The sequence below is a fragment of the Myotis brandtii genome, unplaced genomic scaffold, assembly GCF_000412655.1.
Source record: "Myotis brandtii unplaced genomic scaffold, ASM41265v1 scaffold1018, whole genome shotgun sequence".
Classification (NCBI taxonomy): Eukaryota; Metazoa; Chordata; class Mammalia; order Chiroptera; family Vespertilionidae; genus Myotis; species Myotis brandtii.
In genome coordinates this window covers 254280-261297 of record NW_005353397.1, presented here as the reverse complement: position 1 = coordinate 261297, position 7018 = coordinate 254280, and the positions used below count along the sequence as shown (strand labels likewise).

The following is a 7018-nucleotide window of genomic DNA, read 5'->3' as shown; positions in this document are numbered from 1 at the left end:
TAAAATCACTGCTAAAATGTAAGTGCTGTGTAGAAACATAAAGCAGAAAAAAGAACAGAAAATGACAGGAGGGAGTATTGTTTCAGGAAAAACAGTCAGGGAAGGTGTGAACTTAGAGACATTTTGGATTCATCTGCACATAGATGGTATTTAAAGCCATAGGAGGAGTGAGATCATCTAGAGCAGTGGTTCTCAACCTGTGGGTTACGAACCTTTTGGGGGTCGAACGACCCTTTCACAGGGGTCGCCTAAGACCATTAGAAAACACATATATAATTACATATTGTTTTTGTGATTAATCACTATGCTTTAATTATGTTCAATTTGTAACAATGAAAATACATCCTGCATATCAGATATTTACATTACGATTCATAACAGTAGCAAAATTACAGTTATGAAGTAGCAATGATACGGTTGGGGGACACCACAACATGAGGAACTGTATTAAAGGGTCGCGGCATTAGGAAGGTTGAGAACCACTGATCTAGAGAATAAATGCAATTAGCGAAGAGAGGTGTGAAGATTTGACTCTGGGAATTCCAACATTATGTTAGGTAAGGAAGATGAGGAGGGTTCAGGAAAGAAGGTCAGGAGGGAATAGCCACTGAGGTAGAAGGACAGGCAGGAAAGGGTAGTGTTCTGGAAGTCAAATTGAGAAAGTATTTCAAAAGGGGGGACAATTAACCGACAGCAAGAACTGACTGTTGAATTTGTCAATGTAGAAGTTAAAGGTGATCAAGGAGGTAGCAGTTTTATTGCAATGGAGGAGACCCCGATCGGGGTCTACTCGAGATGGAACAAGAACTGGAGGGGTGCATAACCCAGCGCTTTGAGGCGCGCTACTGCAAAAGGAGCAGAAGATGACGACAGCCAGAGAGGGCAGTGGGACCAAGAGAGGCTTTGATTTTTCTAAGATGGGAGAAATCAGAGCATTTTCGTGTGCAGGGAGAAAACTGGTGTTGCAAGAGGGGGTTATTGTGCAGGTAAGAGGCAATATGCACATAGACCACATTCCCCCAGCAAAAAGAGAAATTTCAGCCAAAGACTTAGGCAAAACATTTCAAAAAAACACAGATAGTCAATGGTAAATTCACCATTGAGCAATCATGCATTTCGTTTCTGCTCTGTTTTGCTTTCTCATGATTAAGTTACTGTTCATGATATAAGTGAAGTTATACTGATAATATTAATGTCATTATAAAGAATTTTAGATACTGATCCTTCGTGAAGTCAGTGAGTTACTTTCAGTTTCTAAACCTAGAACAACTTGAGATTCCTCTCTTCAGGGTATGATAAATAATCTGTCACATTATTATGATTAGAGTCATATTATTAAAACAATAGCAGCTTCCTTTCTGTAGCACTTCTGTTAATGGGGTTTTGATTTTCTCGAGGAAAGCCTCAGAAAAAACAAAACAAAAAACAAATGGGAAAAGTATGACCCTATGAACAGAAAATATAACCTTTCCTGTTTGGGTTTTTCTCTTTATAGTACCTCAGTTATAAGTTCCCAGGCATAAATAGGAGTAAAAACTGATAAGAAGTCCAATCTACTTTTTCCTTAAAAAAAAAATGTTTTCCACAGGATAAAAAATTTAGATAAGGCAAATAAGAAACAAGATTTTCAGGACATCAGAGTTGTGGTCAGAAAGAGGAGCACACTCAGTGAGTATAAAGCCTTAATTAAGACAGATGTGATTGATTCCTGTTATGTAAAACTAGAGATTTTTAGCTCTGGCCCATGTTTCCAGTGGTTAGAGCATCAGCCCGCACACCAAAGGGTCTTGGGTTCAATTCCTGGTCAAGAGCATATACCTGGGTTGCAGGTTTGATCCCCAGGCCTGGGCTGGGCAAGCACGGGAAGCAACTAATCAATGCGATGTTTCTCTGTTTCTTGCTTTCTCCCTCTGTCCCTTCCAGTCTCTCTAAAAATCAATGGAAAAATATCCTTTGGTGAGGATTAACAACAACAACACAAATACACAAAAAAACTAGAGATTTTTAGATCTAGAATAAAATATTAAAGATCATTTATTCCAATCACTTTACAGATAAATAAACTCAGGCCCAAGTGATTACATAACATACTAAGAAGCTGAGGTGATTACTGGCTATGTTGGATGAGTTTTAAAATTAATAAAAAGAAAACTGAAATAGTAATCATAGCAATAATCATTATAACATTATTGAGTGCTTTCATATACCAGGTAATGTGCTGACCACTTTACTGGTATAGTCATAACCTCATTTAAAGTTTATAGCATCTCTATGAGATAAGAAGTAAGAGATTTCTTTTTTTTTTTTTTAATTGAACTTATTAGGGTGGTGCTGGAAACCACTTCCAGCATGATAGCAGGGCTGAATCTGGGAATGGCTGAAGGCATTTCCCCAAACCTGAAAAGGGAAGATTGCTTGTCTGCCAGACAGCTCAGGGCATCTTAATCTACATGTTATTGCCTCCTACTGGCCAAACACCTAAACAGCTGTAGGCTAATTCCCCCATTCTGACAATGCTTGTGTATACCCTTTGAAGTGTATATCTCTGCCTCGCCTCAAGACAAGTTGTGTTAATAAAAAGCATGGGGTCCTGAGCGTAGGAGACCTTAGACCTTAGACCTTAGACCTTAGACCTTAGACCTTAGACCTTAGATCTTAGTTTCCTTTAAGCTAAGCTCCTCTGACCCCCAAGTGCCTTTCAAAATTATGCTTGTCTCTGGAATCCTATTTAATCTACTCACAGCCTTCTCCAGATTGCTGAACCCTTCTTAATGCTGGAACAAGAACCCCGGCAGGGTGACATCTATATATATAAAAGGCTAATATGCAAAGTGTCCCCTTGGAAGTTTGACTGACTGGGAATTTGATCACTCACTATGATGTGCGCTGACCACCAGAGGGTGGCACGGAATGAAGGAAGGTCTTGCCTGGCAGCTGGCAGCTGGCAGCCGGGGTAGGAAGGGCCTGGCTGGCAGCCAGAAGACCCCGATCAGCTCTGATCGCCAGCCAGGCCTAGGGCCCTACCCGTGCACAAATTTTGTGCACTGGGCCTCTAGTTGTTTAATAAAATTATATAGATTTCAGGTATACAATTCTACAATACATCATCTGTATATGGTACTGTGTGTTCACCAACCCAAGTTGAGTCTACTTACATCACCATTTATTCCCCCTTTACTCTCTTGTACCTCCCCCAACCCCAAACCCCCTTTTCCTCTGGCAATCACCATACTGCTGTCCTTGTCCAAGAGTCTTTCTTTTTTATTCTTTGCTTAATCCTTTCATCCATTTCAGCCAGCCCCCACGCTCCCCCATGACAACTGTCAGTCTGTTTTCTGTATCCATGAGTCTGTCTCCATTTTTAATCAACTGTTACTTAACTGACTTACAAAGTTCATCACTTATCTCCATTTCCTTCTCTGTGAAAAAAAAAAAAGACTGATGCCTAGACCATGTTGAATGATTGAGGCTGGTAAATTTCTTTCCACTTATCTAATCTGCAATCTGCAGGCACAATCTACATTGGTATCTGCCTCTATTGGGAACTTGTTAAACATATAAATTATGAAACCGCACCCAGACTCTCATGGCTAGATATCATGCTCATTGCCTTATCTCCTTCAACTCACATAATGCTCCCATGGAGAGTTCCTTATGCCCTTTGCCTGAGGAAAAATAATTTGTTTCTAGTTTACAGATGTTTCTGCCCAAATGCCAGCACTAGGCATTCAAAGGGACCTAAACAACAATGGAAAATGGAAACCTTCTCATTCAATACAATTTCAAACATAACATTTCATGGTAAACTTTGCCTAAGGAGGAAAATGTCTTGTTTCAGGAAATTGTCCTCAATTTTAATCATATAGCACTGGAAACATCACACAAATATAGCACATTTACATTAGTAGGTAATCTACTAAGTTCAATTAAACAATTGATTCATTCAATAGTTATAAAGTACTAGAGGCCCGATGCACAACATTCATGCACTGGTTGGGGGGAGGGGCCCTCAGCCCGGCCTGCACCCTCTTGCAGTCCGGGACCCCTTGGGGGATGCCCGCCTGCCAGCAGTCAGACATCCCTCTCACAGTCCAGGGCTCTCGCAGTCCAGGACCCCTAGCTCCTTATACCGCCTGCCTGCAGCAGAGTCAGGAGAGGCTCCCACCACTGCTGCTGCGCTTGCCAGCCGTGAGTTCGGCTTCTGGCTGAGTGGCACTCCCCTTGTGGGAGTGCACTGACCACCAGGGGGCAGCTCCTGCATTGAGTGTCTGCCCCTTGGTCAGTGCGCATCATAGCGACAGGTCAATTCCTGTTCAGTTAATTTGCATATTAACCTTTTATTATATAGGATAGTCTGCTTTGATAACTAATACTCTAGCAAATGGTGCATATTCTTTAAGGGAACACCATCTCTATTAATTAGCTATGCCACAATAATGCTGTTGAAACTCAGTGGTATTGAGTAGTAATGTTACCAGAAAGGGGACTTGGCCCTTAGCGGATCTGCCTAGGACTGGCAAGTAGTGTGTGGGTTCTTAACTTCATGCAGGAAAAATTTCAGAGCAGGAGTCCAGGTGACTATGAGGGAACATTTTTTTAAAGCTGGGGACAATAAAACAAGAAAGGGCTTAGCATAGAAGAAGCAACAGGAGAGCCTAGGCTGGGCTTCCTCAGCTCTCTGGGAAATCAGAGAAAAGTGGGCCTTGGGAACAGGTTCAGGGTTCGCTTGGGACAAGCTGCCACTGACCATTGCTCCCTTGGTTGCAAGAGTTTAGGAGATCCATGCCTATGGGAGAAGTAGGGTAAGAAGAAGGGGAAGGGAATGGCATGCAGGCTGCTCCTCAGAGGGAGAGCAAGGCTGGGTCCTTTGTCTTGAGGCTTATTCTTTCTTTCTTGTAGGCAGGAATCTTAGGGGAGGTCTCAGAGGAGGGTTTCAACAGAATATTCGTCAGTTGTCTAGGGTCAAATAAGAAAAAACCGAATAGACCATTGTGTTCTTTGGTCTTGAAAAGTAGAAAGGATTGTGGGCAATAACAAGGAATTCTGAGGGCTGGAGTGTATGAGTAATTATGACTTTCAGCTCTGTTAGCCACCACAAAGCTATTACTACAATATTCTACAGCAATATTTCCAATATAAAATGGCTCCTTATATTTGTTCAGAAGACTCTCCACAAGCTAATGTCTGCAGAACCTTAACCATAACCCTGTTATGGCAATTATAGGTACCATATTATTGTTCCCATGTTTAAAAAGAGAAACTAGAGAGAGAAATAAAAATCAAACAAACATGCATTTCACTTTGGTAAATTAACAAATCACTGGAACAATCTAAGATAAGCCAGGAGTCTAGCTTGGACAGTAGATTTTTAATTCTTTAAACAAAACTTTTGGGGAATGTTAGGGCACAAAAACAAATCTAATCACTAAGGCTTACTTTGTGTGGCTTGTCAGAGAGAAATTTAATAAGCACATTTAATGCTTAGGCAAGAACCAGCATAATTATGAATATTAAAAGGATTAGGAAGCTTGGTGAATCAGAACGATTTTTCTGTGCTATCATTTACACTGGAAGATATTTATTTCTTTCAGTGAGTGTCATGTTTGTTATTTGGGGCCTGGATTTTGGTTAACTTCTGTTATACTTAGTGTAATACTGAATGCCAATATTTTGTTACTTCAATTTTCCCACTTTTTCTCCCAATTCCCAAGCTTGCCAGCACTACAGGGATTCCTTTTGTGGAGACTTAGTATTAAAATCTGTCTTAGTTTTGTGAGTTTCTTACACAAAGGCCAAGTCAAAGCTGCAGGCGTTGGTCCCCCTCCTTGATGACTGAACATTGCAGCTGAGTTGGGCCTGTTTTTCAGGTCACCTTCACTTTTGAATCTATTAGAAAGCACAGTCAATAGGTCTCTGATGGAATCTGGAAATAATGACAAAAAAAAAATATACATCACTCAATGTCAAGTCTAGATACTCAGACATCTTATTTCTCAGTGGGCACACATCCTTAGAGATTTTTAGGAGCTGTTCCCACTTGTGAGTGCTATAGAAATACAAGCTCGAGTGTCTCTAATTCCTGAAAGGATATTTGTTTACACAAAAGAGGTGAGATGTTTTAAAATGACTTGTCTATGAACATATGTGACCAGATCACTCTTATAAGGAACTATATCTATTAGAAATCAATATTTTTTTCTTCTTACTTTCTTTTTTTTCTTCTTATTTTTAGAGACTTGTGGATGGAAAAACCTATTGGCCCTCTTACTTTAGGTCAAAAGGTAAGCATTTTCTCATCATGGGATAAATTATTTGGGAAAGGGTATATTAAAGAGATAGAGCGATTTAAGATGGGAATGTTCAACCTATTTCTATGCCAATAATGGATTTTTACTTTATAGCTATGTTTGAAATTTTCCTCAGCCTGTTTGTAAGGGCTAGAATTTGTCAATTCAAGCATTTCCAGTTTGATATTTCAACATCTGAATTTTACACAGTTGTTTCTAGCTAGAAGGTAATTTGTCTGGTTCTTTTTAAAAAATATTGAAATAGCAAAAGTTTCCAGGAACATTTCTTTTTTTTTTTCTTGTAAGACTAAACTGCTTCAATAGTCAGTTTCCAAATTAAATTATTATGTCTTTAATTATCCCCATGGTTTGCAGGGTTATGGTTGTAAAAATAAAATGTCCTACAGAAAACTCATGTAACTTGTACTACCATCTTTCTTTTTTAAAATTCCTGCCATTTTCCCCTCTCATACAGATTGAAATATGTGTGCACCCTTTTTGTATTAAGGCAGACTATTCCTTTCTTTCAGGCTGTTAATTCAATAATTATATCCTTTAGTATAGGTATGACTCAGCTAAACTTATTATAATGACTTGTTTCTTTTATCTCTTTATTTTGGGGATGGATAGGTAGTGCCTTTCTTTCCTTTGAAGGGACCTTATTATTCTTAGGGTGAAGGTTCTTAATTTATTTAGGTATCTCTAAGCTATAACTTAATTGTTTTATGGTG

At 39.5% G+C, this 7018-nt stretch overlaps 1 long non-coding RNA gene across 2 annotated transcripts in view; it reads left to right on the top strand.

The window, feature by feature from the left end:
- Positions 1 to 7018, top strand: part of LOC106725204 — a 32237-nt gene that overhangs the window by 7548 nt on the left and 17671 nt on the right. For both annotated transcript variants that reach the window (XR_001361073.1, XR_001361072.1), the window contains exon 2: positions 6233 to 6281. This is a non-coding gene — a long non-coding RNA (uncharacterized LOC106725204). The remainder of the gene's footprint in view (positions 1 to 6232; positions 6282 to 7018) is intronic.